This window comes from Leptopilina heterotoma, unplaced genomic scaffold (assembly GCF_015476425.1).
Source record: "Leptopilina heterotoma isolate Lh14 unplaced genomic scaffold, ASM1547642v1 Lhet_238, whole genome shotgun sequence".
NCBI classification, from domain to species: Eukaryota; Metazoa; Arthropoda; class Insecta; order Hymenoptera; family Figitidae; genus Leptopilina; species Leptopilina heterotoma.
In genome coordinates, this window is record NW_025110954.1 from 641,512 (window position 1) to 661,523 (window position 20,012).

Consider the following 20,012-nt stretch of genomic DNA (forward strand, 5'->3'; position numbering starts at 1 on the left):
CCTAAAAAGAATTTTAGTATTTACGAAAATAATTGAATCCCTGTATAAATGTTATTATTTATGAACATAATTGAATTATTGCGAAGAAATTTATAAAAAAAATTTGTAAATAATGGAATTCCTGTAAAAATTTTTATTATTTATGAAAATAATTGAATGTTTGCGTAGAATTTTATTCAAATTTTTTTTAATAATGGAATTCTTTTGGAAAATTTTATTGAAATAGTAGATATTGAAAATTATTGAATTTTAGAAAACTTTTGAAAACAATTGAAATTTTGCCAAGAATTTGATTAAAATTTTGCTTAATAATTAAATATCAGAGAAGAATTTTATTATTTATAAAGAGAATTTAAATTTTGACGAGAATTTTTAAAAATTTTTGTACACAATTGAATTTAGTAACTATGTTACTAAGCTAGTTAGTTAGTAAGTTAGTGTCTGTTCACATTTTGAAATTAGTTTTTTTGTTTTTTTTTCTTTAAAAAATATTGTTTGACAGATCGAAGAAATGCAGGTATTTTTTCATGATTTATAACAAAACAATAATTGAAATTAAAAAAATATAAAAAAATTATAAACAAATAAATTTAGTTTATTATATGCTTTTTTCCATAACATATTTCGTTTGACTGATCTAAACCTTTTTGAAATTCAACAACTTATAATAATTAAAGTTTTTTTTTTAAAGGCGAAAATTGTTGCAATTCCCGAAAATTTAAACCTATTTGATTTCTTTTTTGAAATTCGTTGTTACATTTTAAATTAAATACAATATACATGAACAAAAGATACCAAAAATTAAAAATTTCTCCCTCGTTTAGAACCAATTTTCCAATTTCCACAAACACGAGTTGTTAAATAAAAATAAAAGAAGAAAAATTCCTCCCCCGATTAAAATGAAAATAAAATCACTTTTCTAGTTGAAGAAATCAAGAAACGTGAAAAGGGGATTTATGTGTGCCGGTGTAAGGGGTTGAGGGTGGGGTGGGGGTGGGGAAGAAAGGAGGAAAAAGAAGAAATGTAGCATACGTGCCGAGAAACCGCAATTCTCTTTGACCCCCCTCTAAAGTGGAAATGTGGTTCAGAACAGAATGTTTTGCATTTTAGACCCGGCAGCTAATTTATGTGAGAGTAGCGCCACCCTCATTTCACGCCTTCTTGCTCAACTGGTCGAGCGTTTTATTTTCACTTAACCCGCGGAAGATTCTACAAAAGTTGAATTACACATCTCGCTCTTTCATTTAGAAATATACCTCAATATTTACGCATTTTTGTTTGTACTTTTATTTTTTAAGTGGTACCGAGAAAACATATTTGAAATATATAAATAAAAATAAAAATAAATAAACGAAAAAATATTAAAAAAATATAAATTAAAAACAAACACATATTAAAAAAATATAAAGTAACTTTTCCTCTAAATGGACCTTTAGAGGTCCAATAAAAATCCCACCACTGCCACCTTATAACTACGATTTCCATAAATGAAAAAATAAAAAAAAATATAAAGTAACTAGTTTTCTAAAGCCGAAATATATTTTACTAACTTGAAATAAAATTTATTTGCAAAATAAAAATTGATAGAAACGTGATTCTAGACAGTTTACCTTGTAAATAGTGAATAGTCCCACCGCTGTCACCTATTGGTTGCATTTTCTTCACCATGAACTCACTGTCACCTGAAAATAAAAATTTTTCCAAAAATTATATTAGAAACATTCAAAATTAATGTTTTTTGCTAATTAACAATTAAAAGAAATTAATTTTCGCAGTATCTAAATTTTAAAGAAGTTAAAAATAAAAAATAAAATTCATATGAAATTTTCTTTCTATAAAAACAAGTCCCACTTGTTATTTTAACAATAATTTTCTTTTCTACGGAAAAGAATGTTACCCCCGCAAACTAAATGAATGTTACCAGTGAAAAACACTACATACAAATAATTAAAAATAATTCCCTTCAATTAAATAATAAAATTAAAAAATAAACCCAGTGATATTGAGAATAAATGCAACGAAAATTAATTTTCGTTGGAAAAAAAATAAGTCTTCCTTTTTTCAAAGAGATTAATTTCCTACTTTAGAAACTCTCGTGGCCAATTAAAAAGAGTCTTGTGAAGGAATTACGAGAGGGAAATTTATACATGTAGAGTGAGAGAGTGAGATGAAGAAGAAGAGGGAGTGTGTGTGGCACGCGAAGGTCAGTAACGAAGGGCCGGAGAAACAGTTTACTGTAGGTCTCCCGCGGAAAATTAAAATGAGATTCACTGCCGGGCAGGTCGAGAGGGTATATTTAGCACAAAAAGCCTCTAATTTCCAACAAGGGTGTAAAAAGGGGGTTTGGCACCGGTTGAACGCCGCCACCACGGACGGGACAGCTTGTTGGGTCTATAAAACACCGCTTAACTTTTTTAGCCCTCACGGGGGTGGTTTTAACCCCGTTAAGCTGTTTCCCATCTTTTCCGAGTAAAAACAGAGAGAGAGAGAGAACCCTTTCCCTCTTCCCCCTGTAATTTTCTTTTTTTTTCTCTCCTTTCTCTCCTCTTTATTTTCGTCAGGAGCAAATTGAGTGAACTCGCCGCTATCAGCAGGGTCAATGTGTATTCTCAAACCACCGGAATTTTCCCTTATTCGTTTTCATCCTCTCATCAAATCACTCCTAATGTTTTCAGTGGTTTTTTTCTCCCCTCTCTGCACATTCGAGAGACAATTTGTCTTTGGAATTTTTTCTTAATATTAAAATTAATTATTTTCTACATTGAAATAAATTTTTTTTTGTTAAAATAAGTATTTTTTTATAACTAAAGAAAGAAGGAAGAAAGGTACCTAAGAAGACATTAATTTTAGTTTGTTTCACGTTGGAATTCAAACCCGACCTCAGAATTTAAAAATTCAAAATGTCGGACACAATTTTTTATATTTCAAGCGAAGTTTCCATGAAACTTAGTATCCAGGAGTTTTTAAAGTCGCTGAATTCGAATCTGACCTCTAAATTCAAATATTTAAGATGGCGGATCCAAAATGGCGGACAATTCGATTTTGTTACCTGAATTTCTTTCAGGTACGTTTTACCAAGGCGCGTAAGACATTTAAAAATATTTAAAGTACATGAAATAAAAAAGAATAAATTGAAAATGAGAGAGTTATTCTCTTTTTCAATTTTAGTTTGTTAAATGAAGTTAATAGTCGAACGAATTAGAGTAAAGTTTGTACCATCTCGCTTCCGTGGCTCTAATCCCGTGCACTAAAAGTTAACGGAGGTTGGCACAGGCCTTACGGGCTGTGTCCTCTCGACATTAGATTTCTGAGTTTCTCGGGTGGGTTGAGAGTTAGGGGTAACACCAGATCTGCGTTTCAACTGGAAACTACATTAGAGACACGTTCGAACATTCGTTGGTTCGTTGCTCGACCGGTTCAACCCTTCTAGTGAGTTCTTCTTCCTTTGTAACCTTTCCACGTAACCTGAAACTATCTGAACAAAGTCCCTATACTAACGATAATGTTCTGCAAATTCAGATACAACCATATACCTCACAACAAACCTTTAATGACCCGTTTGACCAACTTGTAAATCTCCTTTGAAACCCTAGTGTAATGTACATTCACGCTAAATTATACTATCTCTCTCTTTTTTTAATTATGTACTTATTTCAATTAGTTAATTATTATTGTTAATAAGTTTATTATTTAAGAATTTGTATTTTAAGATACGAAAAGAAATTTTTTTTCTTTTTTGTTATTGTAAAATTGGGAAACTTTTATTTTGCTCTCTTACGTTAAAAATCCCACCACTGCCATCAATAGTAAGCCATTGCAATTGATCGTTTTCAAAAAATATTAAAAAAGTAATTATCACACTTGTTTTTTCACATATATCGTGTCGTACTGAAATCTCGATCGACTCCTAACGATAATTTCGGATTTTATTAGAAAACTAGGGGCCGTACACATAATACGTCACGCGATTTTTGACCATTTTTAACCCCTCCTACCCCCTATGACACACTTCGTCACAAATCTTGAACCACCCCCCCTCCCCCTACGTCACGTCACACATGTAAATTTCACTGAAAATTTTATACATTGGACATTATATATTATATATAACGCAATCTAAATTATTAAATCAGTTAAAAATACCTGATTTAGAAGCAAAAAGTCAGTCACTAATTCAAATAGTAATATTTTTTTCTGACAATTAGTTAAAAACAACTGATGATTCAATACAATTGTTTTTGATTGATTCAATTAGTCACGATTAACTAACTACATAGCACCAAAACTTTCCTAAAAATTTACTAAAGATTTAGTCGCAACCTTCGAAATAATTAAATGCAAAGATTAGTGAAAATTGTATAACGATTTAAATATCCCACTTCAATAAATGTTTAGCGCGAAACTTTAAAAAAAAACTTAAAATTTCCACGAAAGTATAATCGAAACTGCAATTTAAATTTTTAGGAAATTTACTATTAAATAAGTAAAGTATTTTCCAAGACCACAAAAATAATTAAGCTAAATCCCATAAAAGAAAAGAAAAAAATGTTAAATTTTAAGAAATTCGGATGTTTTAATTTTTGATAATTTTCGACAATTTTGGATTTTTTACCAAAGAGTCGAGACTACTTAATAAGTAAAGTATTTTTCAAAAGCACAAAAATAATGAAGCTAAATCCCATAAAAGAGAAGAAAAAATGTTGAATTTTAAGAAATTCGGATTTTTGAATTTTTGATCATTATCGACAATCTTGGATTTTTTACCAAATAGTCGAAACTATTAAATGAGTAAAGTATTTTTCAAAAGCACAAAAATAATGAGGCTAAATTCCATAAAAGAAAGGAAAAAATATTGTATTTTAAAAAATTCGGATTTTTGAATTTTTGATAATTTTCGACAATTTTGGATTTTTTACCAAAGAGTCAAGACTATTAAATAAGTAAAGTATTTTCTAAGAGCACAAAAATAATGAAGCTAAATCCCATAAAAGAAAGGAAAAAATATTGAATTTTAAGAAATCCGGATTTTTGAATTTTGGATAATTTTCGACAATTTTGGATTTTTTATTAAAGAGTCGAGACTATTCAATAACTAAATTATTTTCCAAGAGCACAAAAATAATGAAGCTAAATTCAAATAAAAGAAAGGAAAAAATATTGAATTTTAAGAAATTCGGATTTTTGAATTTTTGATAATTTTCGACAATTTTGGATTTTTTACCAAAGAGTCGAGACTATTAAATAGGTAAAGTATTTTTCAAAAGCACAAAAATAATGAAGCTAAATTCCATAAAAGAAAGGAAAAAATATTAAATTTTAAGAAATTCGGATTTTTGAATTTTTGATAATTTTCGACAATTTTGGATTTTTTACCAAAGAGTCGAGACTATTAAATAAGTAAAGTATTTTCTAAGAGCACAAAAATAATGAAGCTAAATTCCATAAAAGAAAGGAAAAAATATTAAATTTTAAGAAATTCGGATTTTTGAATTTTTGATAATTTTCGACAATTTTGGATTTTTTACCAAAGAGTCGAGACTATTAAATAGGTAAAGTATTTTTTAAAAGCACAAAAGTAATGAAGCTAAATTCTATAAAAGAAAGGAAAAAATATTGAATTTTAAGAAATTCGGATTTTTGAATTTTTGATAATTTTCGACAATTTTGGATTTTTTACCAAAGAGTCGAGACTATTGAATAAGTAAAGTATTTTCTAAGAGCACAAAAATAATGAAGCTAAATTCCATAAAAGAAAGGAAAAAATATTAAATTTTAAGAAATTCGGATTTTTGAATTTTTGATAATTTTCGACAATTTTGGATTTTTTACCAAAGAGTCGAGACTATTCAATAAGTAAATTATTTTCCAAGAGCACAAAAATAATGAAGCTAAATCCCATAAAAGAAAGGAAAAAATATTGAATTTTAAGAAATCCGGATTTTTGAATTTTTGATAATTTTCGACAATTTTGGATTTTTTACCAAATAGTCGAAACTATTAAATGAGTAAAGTATTTTTCAAAAGCACAAAAATAATGAGGCTAAATTCCATAAAAGAAAGGAAAAAATATTGTATTTTAAAAAATTCGGATTTTTGAATTTTTGATAATTTTCGACAATTTTGGATTTTTTACCAAAGAGTCAAGACTATTAAATAAGTAAAGTATTTTCTAAGAGCACAAAAATAATGAAGCTAAATCCCATAAAAGAAAGGAAAAAATATTGAATTTTAAGAAATCCGGATTTTTGAATTTTGGATAATTTTCGACAATTTTGGATTTTTTATTAAAGAGTCGAGACTATTCAATAACTAAATTATTTTCCAAGAGCACAAAAATAATGAAGCTAAATTCAAATAAAAGAAAGGAAAAAATATTGAATTTTAAGAAATTCGGATTTTTGAATTTTTGATAATTTTCGACAATTTTGGATTTTTTACCAAAGAGTCGAGACTATTAAATAGGTAAAGTATTTTTCAAAAGCACAAAAATAATGAAGCTAAATTCCATAAAAGAAAGGAAAAAATATTAAATTTTAAGAAATTCGGATTTTTGAATTTTTGATAATTTTCGACAATTTTGGATTTTTTACCAAAGAGTCGAGACTATTAAATAAGTAAAGTATTTTCTAAGAGCACAAAAATAATGAAGCTAAATTCCATAAAAGAAAGGAAAAAATATTAAATTTTAAGAAATTCGGATTTTTGAATTTTTGATAATTTTCGACAATTTTGGATTTTTTACCAAAGAGTCGAGACTATTAAATAGGTAAAGTATTTTTTAAAAGCACAAAAGTAATGAAGCTAAATTCTATAAAAGAAAGGAAAAAATATTGAATTTTAAGAAATTCGGATTTTTGAATTTTTGATAATTTTCGACAATTTTGGATTTTTTACCAAAGAGTCGAGACTATTGAATAAGTAAAGTATTTTCTAAGAGCACAAAAATAATGAAGCTAAATTCCATAAAAGAAAGGAAAAAATATTAAATTTTAAGAAATTCGGATTTTTGAATTTTTGATAATTTTCGACAATTTTGGATTTTTTACCAAAGAGTCGAGACTATTCAATAAGTAAATTATTTTCCAAGAGCACAAAAATAATGAAGCTAAATTCCATAAAAGAAAGGAAAAAATATATTGAATTTTAAGAAATTCGGATTTTTGAATTTTTGATAATTTTCGACAATTTTGGATTTTTTACCAAAGAGTCGAGACTACTTAATAAGTAAAGTATTTTTCAAAAGCACAAAAATAATGAAGCTAAATTCCATAAAAGAAAGGAAAAAATATTAAATTTTAAGAAATTTGGATTTTTGAATTTTTGATAATTATCGACAATTTTGGATTTTTTACCAAATAGTCGAAACTATTAAATGAGTAAAGTATTTTTCAAAAGCACAAAAATAATGAAGCTAAATTCTATAAAAGAAAGGAAAAAATATTGAATTTTAAAAAATTCGGATTTTTGAATTTTTGATAATTTTCGACAATTTTGGATTTTTTACCAAAGAGTCGAGACTATTAAATGAGTAAAGTATTTTTCAAAAGCACAAAAATAATGAGGCTAAATTCCATAAAAGAAAGGAAAAAATATTGTATTTTAAAAAATTCGGATTTTTGAATTTTTGATAATTTTCGACAATTTTGGATTTTTTACCAAAGAGTCAAGACTATTAAATAAGTAAAGTATTTTCTAAGAGCACAAAAATAATGAAGCTAAATTCCATAAAAGAAAGGAAAAAATATTAAATTTTAAGAAATTCGGATTTTTGAATTTTTGATAATTTTCGACAATTTTGGATTTTTTACCAAAGAGTCGAGACTATTAAATAGGTAAAGTATTTTTCAAAAGCACAAAAATAATGAAGCTAAATTCTATAAAAGAAAGGAAAAAATATTGAATTTTAAGAAATTCGGATTTTTGAATTTTTGATAATTTTCGACAATTTTGGATTTTTTACCAAAGAGTCGAGACTACTTAATAAGTAAAGTATTTTTCAAAAGCACAAAAATAATGAAGCTAAATTCCATAAAAGAAAGGAAAAAATATTAAATTTTAAGAAATTTGGATTTTTGAATTTTTGATAATTATCGACAATTTTGGATTTTTTACCAAATAGTCGAAACTATTAAATGAGTAAAGTATTTTTCAAAAGCACAAAAATAATGAAGCTAAATCCCATAAAAGAGAAGAAAAAATGTTGAATTTTAAGAAATTCGGATTTTTGAATTTTGGATAATTTTCGACAATTTTGGATTTTTTATTAAAGAGTCGAGACTATTCAATAACTAAATTATTTTCCAAGAGCACAAAAATAATGAAGCTAAATTCAAATAAAAGAAAGGAAAAAATATTGAATTTTAAGAAATTCGGATTTTTGAATTTTTGATAATTTTCGACAATTTTGGATTTTTTACCAATGAGTCGAGACTATTTAATAAGTAAATTATTTTCCATGAGCACAAAAATAATGAAGCTAAATTCCATAAAAGAAAGGAAAAAATATTGAATTTTAAGAAATTTGGATTTTTGAATTTTTGATAATTTTCGACAATTTTGGATTTTTTACCAAAGAGTCGAGACTATTAAATGAGTAAAGTATTTTTCAAAAGCACAAAAATAATGAGGCTAAATTCCATAAAAGAAAGGAAAAAATATTGAATTTTAAGAAATTCGGATTTTTGAATTTTTGATAATTTTCGACAATTTTGGATTTTTTACCAAAGAGTCGAGACTATTAAATAGGTAAAGTATTTTTCAAAAGCACAAAAATAATGAAGCTAAATTCTATAAAAGAAAGGAAAAAATATTGAATTTTAAGAAATTCGGATTTTTGAATTTTTGATAATTTTCGACAATTTTGGATTTTTTACCAAAGAGTCGAGACTACTTAATAAGTAAAGTATTTTACAAAACCACAAAAATAATGAAGCTAAATTGCATAAAAGAAAGGAAAAAATATTGAATTTTAAGAAATTTGGATTTTTGAATTTTTGATAATTTTCGACAATTTTGGATTTTTTACCAAAGAGTCGAGACTATTAAATAGGTAAAGTATTTTTCAAAAGCACAAAAATAATGAAGCTAAATTCCATAAAAGAAAGGAAAAAATATTGAATTTTAAGAAATTCGGATTTTTGAATTTTTGATAATTTTCGACAATTTTGGATTTTTTACCAAAGAGTCGAGACTATTAAATGAGTAAAGTATTTTTCAAAAGCACAAAAATAATGAGGCTAAATTCCATAAAAGAAAGGAAAAAATATTGAATTTTAAGAAATTCGGATTTTTGAATTTTTGATAATTTTCGACAATTTTGGATTTTTTATTACAGAGTCGAGACTATTCAATAACTAAATTATTTTCCAAGAGCACAAAAATAATGAAGCTAAATTCAAATAAAAGAAAGGAAAAAATATTGAATTTTAAGAAATTCGGATTTTTGAATTTTTGATAATTTTCGACAATTTTGGATTTTTTACCAATGAGTCGAGACTATTTAATAAGTAAATTATTTTCCAAGAGCACAAAAATAATGAAGCTAAATTCCATAAAAGAAAGGAAAAAATATTGAATTTTAAGAAATTCGGATTTTTGAATTTTTGATAATTTTCGACAATTTTGAATTTTGTACCAAAGAGTCGAGACTATTCAATAAGTAAAGTATTTTCTAAGAGCACAAAAATAATGAAGCTAAATTCCATAAAAGAAAGGAAAAAATATTGAATATTAAGAAATTCGGATTTTTGAATTTTTGATAATTTTCGACAATTTTGGATTTTTTACCAAAGAGTCGAGACTATTAAATAGGTAAAGTATTTTTCAAAAGCACAAAAATAATGAAGCTAAATACCATAAAAGAAAGGAAAAAATATTAAATTTTAAGAAATTCGGATTTTTGAATTTTTGATAATTTTCGACAATTTTGGATTTTTAACCAAAGAGTCGAGACTATTAAATAGGTAAAGTATTTTTCAAAAGCACAAAAATAATGAAGCTAAATTCCATAAAAGAAAGGAAAAAATATTGAATTTTAAGAAATTTGGATTTTTGAATTTTTGATAATTTTTGACAATTTTGGATTTTTTACCAAAGAGTCGAGACTATTAAATAGGTAAAGTATTTTTCAAAAGCACAAAAATAATGAAGCTAAATTCTATAAAAGAAAGGAAAAAATATTAAATTTTAAGAAATTCGGATTTTTGAATTTTTGATAATTTTCGACAATTTTGGATTTTTTACCAAAGAGTCGAGACTATTAAATAAGTAAAGTATTTTCTAAGAGCACAAAAATAATGAAGCTAAATTCCATAAAAGAAAGGAAAAAATATTAAATTTTAAGAAATTCGGATTTTTGAATTTTTGATAATTTTCGACAATTTTGGATTTTTTACCAAAGAGTTGTAACAAATTTAATATGATTTTAACTTTAATTATTTATTTATTTTTTTTTTTTTTTTATGAAATAGATAAGTGAAATATTCGGTTAGAAGAAAACAAATATAATCTCAGAACTCTATAAATTTATTAACCAATTAATCGCATATATATATATATTTTTTTTTTTTAGTTTACGAACAAACACAAAGAAAGTCACATAAGGTTATGAGTTCGATATTAAAAAATTTGATATTTCGCCCAATATTAAACGCACGCATTCACACACATATCCATTCATACAATTTACAAATAAAATCGAATATCAAATTATTATTATTAAAAAATTTATATAAATCGTCATAAAATATGTTCAATTTGAGATTCTCGAAATACTAATTTATATCTTTAGTTATATTAAAATTCAATTTTCATGTGTGGTCAAGCAATAAAGTTATTTTCTTTTTTGTTATAAAATAAAGAAAATTATAATCGAATGAATTGGACTCACCAATTAGTCAAAATATATATCAGAAAAATCCTACGAACTTGTAGCAAGTCGAAATGAATTATTTACTCGTCGAACTTCCGGTCCACGTTTTCTTGATGCTCTGCTTCCTTTTTCTTATTATTATTGGAGCGATATGATGATCGAATTTCCAATTTTTTAGAGAGTGAAGGATCAGCAACAACGCAGAAATAATTTTGCAGAAGTCCGTCGATTATCAACAAAGATAATTTGGTGATTAGGTCCAATCCGAATGATTCAAGTAAAAGAGAACAGGCAACGAATCTGACGCCGACAAATGTGTTCTCACGATGCTCACAATTCGCTACATTTTTTTAAATAAATCATTTCATTTTAACAAATGCACAATATTAAAATATTTAAATAAAATTAACATGAATATTTACCCCAATCGGGCGTTGTCTTATAATTTGGAATCAGATCGATACTTTACTTATTTAAAAAGTTTCGAATATCCCTTTCGCATGTTAAACATGCCAAGGGTACTTGACCACTAAATACGACGAAATTCGACAATGCGACATCAAATTTATCTCCCTTCTACTTCTAATCTCCCACCTCTCGCAACACACACAACGATTCACGTACCTTAGAGATATCTAAATTCTTACAATGCACCCCTTTTCTTTTTTATACGATGACATACGACATACAAAAGAAAATTTACGCTAATCGTTGATACATATTTCTTTATACAAGACACATCCAATCCTCAACATGCCAATGAACAGCATCAAGAGCGAGCATTTTGCAAGAATTAGCTTGAATATCTTTTAGTTGCGTATACAACATTTCAAAGCTCTGGAGCTTGACAATATTTTCGAAGGTGGAAACGGTTGTAGGTGCCTTTAACTATATTTTCATCGTTTGAATCGACCAACACACACGCATTTTGATTTAAAATCTTGATGATACGAAACGGCCCCTCATACAAATGAAAAAATTTGTGTGTAACTCGCTGTGACGCATTGGATAAATGAGGTACCCTCAATAACACTAGATCATTTACTTGAAAATTAATTTTACTGACGTTTCCTTGATTTTTTAATCTTTTTTCAAACGATTGTTGCAAATTCTTTTGAGCAAGCTGTACATAGATTTCATTCGAAATTTGTCTATCTTTAATTGTCGGGAACAAATCAATAATTTTATCACGAGGAGTTCTACCATAGTGTAGAGTATACGGAACCGACCCAGTACTATGATGAGATACTACATTTAGACAATTTTGTATTGCAGGAATGTGCTTTGCCCAACTCGTGTGTTTATCGGAACATAAGGTCCTAAAAAGCCGTCCCAATTCCCTCATTGTTCGCTCCACAGGATTCGACTGCGGGTGTCTAATCGACGAAAAAATTGCCTTAACTCCTTCCGCTTTTAAACTATTTTTCCATAGTGGGGACGTGAATTGTGTCCCGTGATCAGACAGTATTTGACCCGGCCTTCCTACATTCACAAAATAATGGTCCTTTAATTTTTTCAAACATATTTTTGTATTTGCCTTTTTTATCGGGTACAACGAGACCAATTTCGAAAACAAATCCTGAACAACAAAAATATATGTAACACCAGCTACAGAAACGGGTAATGGCCCATAAAAATCCACCGCGATCATTTGATTTGGTTTCGACGCTTTTACAAATTGATAAACACCCTCAGTCCGATAATTTAAACATTTTGTCCGTTGACATAAATCGCAACTTCGCGTGTAATTTTTAATATCACGACGCATATATCGCCAATAAAACAATTTACTCAAATACTCGTGCATCTTATAACCTCCCACATGACAAAATTGCTCGTGAACCGCCTTTAATATTTTTCCCACCAGATTTCTAGGCATTGCAACTCTCCAATTTTCATCGCGACTAGCTTTAAAATATATTATTCCATTAACATTTTTAACCCTCAACTCCGACGAATTCTTTTTTATCAACTCCTGTATATCCACATCTACTCGCTGAGCATCACCAAGATTTTTTAATTCAGAAATTATTTCTTTATTAAAATCAATACTAGGGATTTTCGTTTGACTTGTCGATTCACCCAAAATTTCTCGCTCAAGACTATTAATCATCAATTTTCCTATAAGAAATTGATTTCGATTATCTACTGATGTCTCATTTTCGAAATTTCGGCTGAAAAAATCGGCAATCAAATTGTCTGAACCCTTACAATGAAGAATATCAAATTGATATTCTTGCATGAATAAGATCCATCTCATTAAGCGAGCATTGTGATACGGGGTTGATAATAAAAACGTCAACGCTTGATGGTCCGTGATAATTTCGAACTTCCAACCCAACAGATACATTCTAAACTTTATAAGGCAATAGACTACAGCTAAGAGCTCTTTTTCAGACGTTGTATATCTAGTTTCACATTGTGTAAGAACTCTACTTGCTAACGATACAATCCTATAATCCCCATTATCATCCTCCTGATAAAGGATACCGCTGAGACCAATATCACTAGCATCAGTCTGAAGTTTAAATTTTTTATGAGGCAAATAATGACTTAGAGTTACTGCATGCAGGAAATTTCTTTTTAAATTATTAAAAGCCTGCGTGTGTTTTTCTGTCCAAGACCATTTATTTGCGCTACTTAATAAATCCCTAAAAGGCCCTATAAATTCCGAATGCCTTATGCTAAATCGCCTATAATAACCACAAACGCCCAAAAATGCTTGCAATTGTCTCCTATCCCTGGGACACGGAAAATCAGCAATCACGGACAATTTTTTTTCTTCGGCTCGGATTCCCTCAGACGATAATTTAAATCCTAAAAAGGACACTTCTTCCCTAAAAAACATAGATTTATTTAAACTAAGGGTAAAACCTGCCTCTTCTAATTTAATAAATAAACTTTCCAGATGATTCAAATGCTCTTCAAATGTCCTCGAAGCTATAAGTATATCATCGACGTAGCACGAGATATACTCCTCGAGTTCCTGACCCAAAGCTAAACTCAACGCTCTAATGAAGCCACTACCTGCTGTCTTCAACCCAAACGGAACACGATTAAATTCATACAGATGCCCATCAAATAGGAAGGCTGTATATTGTTTAGAGTCCTCCTCAAGAGGAATTTGCCAATAACCCGAATTCATATCAGTTGTAGATAAAAACCTAACACCTTCAAATTTTTGCATTAATTCCTCTATACGTGGTGGACACTCGTTATCGCAATCAATTTTATCATTTATAAATCGTGCGTCTAAACAGACCCTAATTTCTCCATTCTTTTTTACCACTATACGAAGCGGATTGCAATGCCTACTATTAGAACGTCTTATAATATTTAATCTCTCCATGTGATCCAAAACCCCGCGTACACCTGCTCTTTGACTTAACGCGACAGGATAAGATTTTCGAACGATTGATCTATTATCCTTTAATACAATTGAGTGACTGTACACATTTGTACATCCTGGAATCTTAGAGAAAACTTTTTCATATTTCAACAATAACGCTCTTACTTGTTCCTTTTGATCATGATCTATACTATTGATCTGTGATACACAATCATCTACCTCACCAATGAAATCAGAATCGCACTCCGACATATACATGACATTTTTTATTTCCTCATTATTTTGAATGGGCCCCAAAGCAGCATTAAATGAATCCTCAATATCAACAATTATTTCCTCTCTCTTTTTTATTCCATTTCCTAATCTACTTTGCGATCCTTCCGAATCATACCATAAAATTCCTTCCGTTTTTATAAGTCTACACGAAGCATTCATTTCGCGAGCCATTCGAAATGTCACAAATTTTTCGGATAAATCTTTTTCTCCTAATCTAATGCGTTGATTCGCAACGTCAATGACACATTTAAATCGTACCATCCAATCAATTCCGACCAAGACACTTGTTAATAATCCCGGAACAACTAAAAAGGGAAAATCTAAAATTTCCGTATCAATTTTAACCGATAATTGTACCTGTCTTTTTATTGTGGTTGATTTTTTACCGACGGCGACATTAACTGTCACGTTATTTACAGGTAATTCTGTTATTTTACAATTAGTTTTTAATTGATTATAGAATGCCTCAGAAATAACTGTTACTTCGCTGCCGCTATCAACCAAGATTGGTACCTCATTTTCTTCAATTATCGCGCGAATACGAGGACTAACTATTTTCATTTCTAAATTTTCGACAGACGTTTTTTTTGTGGGCTCAACATCCCAACACAAATCCTCTAAAAACTCGGACATATTCGATTTATTAATCACTCGAACGCTCGATCCAGGATTATTATCATTTATATTATTTTTTTCCCTTATTTGATTATTTTCCGATATTTTATCTCGTTGTTGTTCTCGATAATATTGTGGATTATTATTTACCGGCCTATGTCTCCAATTTCGGGAACGATCATTATCTTCGGGACCAGCCTTGGCTGAATTTACATTACCGCGTTTTTCGTCATTGTGAGATTCAGATCGATCATAACCTTGTCGAGCTTGCCCAAATTGATTTTTACAATTATTAGATTTTTCCGAAAAATTACTATTACTATGAGACCTTGACGGCACCCCTATTTCCGCATCACCACGAGTCACATCCAAACGTGATAACGTCTGACTTATTTTTGATGTATCCATATAATCAATCGTTGCCAATACTTCGCGAGCTCGTTGCGGTAATTGTTTCACTATCAAATAATTTACTTCGTATTCTTGAAGAGAAGTTAAACAAAATTTCGCGTCGCGTAATTGCTCTACGTAGTATGCTTGCAACGACTGATCACTGTCCTTAAACCGGCGATTCTCCCACTTAGATTTAGCAACCATTCTTGCCTCAATCGAATAAAACTCCTCAAGGAATTTATCTTTAAAATGTGAATAAGTTATAAAAGGGAAAACTCGCGCATCATACCATAATTTTGCTCGGCCTATCATCGCATCTTCAACCATTAATAATTTCGCGTCATCAGAAACATTTTTTCTCACAAAATATTTTTCAAGTTGTTTAATAAATTCTATTGGATTTAATTTTATTCCATCAAATTTTGGCAAAGGAGTCGTAACCTGCATTGATTGAAAATAATTCATTAAACCCGTAACTAAAATATCTTGTTTATCATTTCGACAACCCCCGATATTGATACAACTTTGATTAGAAGAATCAATCGATTTTCGATTTTCATAAGCATTACATTGATTACCCGGTTGCAAAATTTTTTTATTTTCAAAATTATCGTCATGCGTCGTTTGGTCGATTACATTTTGATTTACAAAATTAGTTTTCTCTTTAAATACCTCAATTTCTTCAGTTTGTATAGAAGAATCAACCTTGTTTCCACCTTCGCTGTTATTTTTCATATGTTCGACTATGTCCTTGAACCGTAATATTTCCTGACGCAAGACTGTATTTTCCTTTTCGGCTTCTATACGTTGTTTGCTAATTCTCGCCAGCTCCTCTTTCAGCTCATCCATTGCCTGTTGATTAAACGACATTGTTCGAGGTGACTCACACTTGTCGCTTTTGTTTGTATTACTCCCAGAACGAGTTTCAACCATCAATCATGAAAATAAAATTCAGACAAATTAAAATTTGATAATATATAAAATATTTCAAAAATTACAAAAACCTCAAATTGCCCCCACGTTGGGCGCCAATTGTAACAAATTTAATATGATTTTAACTTTAATTATTTATTTATTTTTTTTTTTTTTTTATGAAATAGATAAGTGAAATATTCGGTTAGAAGAAAACAAATATAATCTCAGAACTCTATAAATTTATTAACCAATTAATCGCATATATATATATATTTTTTTTTTTAGTTTACGAACAAACACAAAGAAAGTCACATAAGGTTATGAGTTCGATATTAAAAAATTTGATATTTCGCCCAATATTAAACGCACGCATTCACACACATATCCATTCATACAATTTACAAATAAAATCGAATATCAAATTATTATTATTAAAAAATTTATATAAATCGTCATAAAATATGTTCAATTTGAGATTCTCGAAATACTAATTTATATCTTTAGTTATATTAAAATTCAATTTTCATGTGTGGTCAAGCAATAAAGTTATTTTCTTTTTTGTTATAAAATAAAGAAAATTATAATCGAATGAATTGGACTCACCAATTAGTCAAAATATATATCAGAAAAATCCTACGAACTTGTAGCAAGTCGAAATGAATTATTTACTCGTCGAACTTCCGGTCCACGTTTTCTTGATGCTCTGCTTCCTTTTTCTTATTATTATTGGAGCGATATGATGATCGAATTTCCAATTTTTTAGAGAGTGAAGGATCAGCAACAACGCAGAAATAATTTTGCAGAAGTCCGTCGATTATCAACAAAGATAATTTGGTGATTAGGTCCAATCCGAATGATTCAAGTAAAAGAGAACAGGCAACGAATCTGACGCCGACAAATGTGTTCTCACGATGCTCACAATTCGCTACATTTTTTTAAATAAATCATTTCATTTTAACAAATGCACAATATTAAAATATTTAAATAAAATTAACATGAATATTTACCCCAATCGGGCGTTGTCTTATAATTTGGAATCAGATCGATACTTTACTTATTTAAAAAGTTTCGAATATCCCTTTCGCATGTTAAACATGCCAAGGGTACTTGACCACTAAATACGACGAAATTCGACAATGCGACATCAAATTTATCTCCCTTCTACTTCTAATCTCCCACCTCTCGCAACACACACAACGATTCACGTACCTTAGAGATATCTAAATTCTTACAGAGTCGAGACTATTAAATAGGTAAAGTATTTTTTAAAAGCACAAAAGTAATGAAGCTAAATTCTATAAAAGAAAGGAAAAAATATTGAATTTTAAGAAATTCGGATTTTTGAATTTTTGATAATTTTCGACAATTTTGGATTTTTTACCAAAGAGTCGAGACTACTTAATAAGTAAAGTATTTTACAAAAGCACAAAAATAATGAAGCTAAATTCCATAAAAGAAAGGAAAAAATATTAAATTTTAAGAAATTTGGATTTTTGAATTTTTGATAATTATCGACAATTTTGGATTTTTTACCAAATAGTCGAAACTATTAAATGAGTAAAGTATTTTTCAAAAGCACTAAAAATACTAAAAATTTGAAAAGACTAAAAATACTAAAATTACTAAAATATTTAAAATGTTTAAAATATTTAAAAACTAATAAAAAAAATACCAAACATATTGAAAAGTAAATGAGGAAAATACAAAACAAATACTAAAAATTAATTTGTTAATATAATTGTAATAAGTAATAATAAAAATGATATTTCTAAAAAATTGTGGAATATTTCCACTTTGATAAAATATTTCTAATATTATTCCATAGCAACATATTTGAATTTCCTTATTTTTTAATTCATATATATATATATATATATATATATATATATATATATATATATATATACATATATTTTTAAATCTCTCACTGGAATTTTTCTGTTGCAGGCATTGAAGTCTACAAATATGGAACTGGCTACACCGACAATATGTGAAAAGATTCGACAACGTTTGCAATTTCAAAAGTAGAAAAAATGTAGAATAAAAATATTATCTCAATAATTGTTTAATAAAATAAATTTATTATTTTTTTTAAATATTCATTAATTTCATCCACAAAAATTCAAATGAAAATCGAAATGTAAATAGTGCATAGAAACATTTTCAATTGTAAAAAAATAAATTATTAAAGTTCAGAAAAAAATTTACATTTCTAGTTAGATAATGTATTCGAACAATTGTACAATACAAGTGAATTTCAAAATACAGAATTTAGAGTTTGAATAATATGTTTCAAATTTTGCTAAATTTAGTTCAAATTTTTAGAGTTTTTTTTACAAATCGATATTAAATTTCGATTTCTGTAATTTTCTATGTGTGAAATTTCCCTAAAAAGAAAATTCTTGGAAAAGTGAATAATTTTGTCGCCTCTGGAAAATTTTCCATGGAGATTCGATTTCAAAGTTGAAATAAATTACAAGGAATGAAGAAGACAATGGGTACGACGTCTATGGATCAGAAATGACCTTTAATGGCCGAGATATTAATTTGCCACCTTATCTGAAGTTGCACTCTTCCTATTTCTATAGTAGAATATAACTATAGCGAAATAAAGGGTGGCTTCTCTTTCTTTCTCACTCTCCTACTTCACAACATTAATCAACCGTCATCTTTAGCAGAAACTGGCGCTTCGAGCTTCCAACTTTACCGCGCAGATGATGTTTTTCGTCTTCAACGATTATAACCCCTCCTCATTCTCTTTCTCTCTTCTCCCTCTCACCACCCTTCACCGCCCTATCCATCTTCAATTTTAACTCATCCCTTGTTCAGTAGTTTCCTGAGTTTGCATCAAACTACGATACAAATTCAGTTTCGAGGAAAATGGCAAATTTATTACCAAAGTGCAAAACTATATCAATCATATAGAAATAATAAATTGAAGCAATTTTGTCAATTTATTTTTATTTCAAAAATAACATTTAATAGCAATTAGAAGATATATAAAAATAATATATTGTTTTGTGTCAGCATTTTTCAGACGGACCTAAAAAGTTTAATTTTTGCCTAGCAAATTTTGTTAAAAATTTATAATTGATACATCAAATTTGTAAATTATAAACAATCTGTTCTTTTATTTTTAAGAACTCTTTGAATTTTGTTTAAAAAAATAAATTTTAATTGAAAAATAGAAATGGTGCAAATTAGTTTCTTTTTATGAAAGAGAAACAGAATTTGGTACAAGAAATAAGATTAAAAATACGAAGTATACAAATATTTTTTTTTTCTTTTTCTAAAGCAAAATAATCATTTTGTGAAGAAAATTATGATTCATAAACAAAAATAATGTAAAATAAGTAAATTTCCTAATTTTGTTAAGAAGTAAAGAAAAAAATTTGTTATAGACGAATTTTTCTCAAAAACACTAAAAAAAATTGAATTTTGGAAAAATTATAAATGATTGCATAAATTTAATTATTTTCAAAAGTAGTTAAATTATTTTCCAAAATTCGTTTATTTTTAAAATTTTTTATAAAATTCTTGGCAAAATTCAATTTTTTAAAAATTTTTAATAAAATTTTTTGCCAAATTTCAATT

General features: G+C 28.2%; 1 long non-coding RNA gene across 1 annotated transcript in view; it reads left to right on the plus strand.

Annotated features, from left to right (window-relative positions):
- Positions 1-18,514, plus strand: part of LOC122502806 — a 53,372-nt gene extending 34,858 nt beyond the window's left edge. The window contains exon 2 of the long non-coding RNA XR_006301670.1: positions 18,366-18,514. This is a non-coding gene — a long non-coding RNA (uncharacterized LOC122502806). The remainder of the gene's footprint in view (positions 1-18,365) is intronic.
- The last annotated feature ends 1,498 nt before the right edge of the window (positions 18,515-20,012 follow it).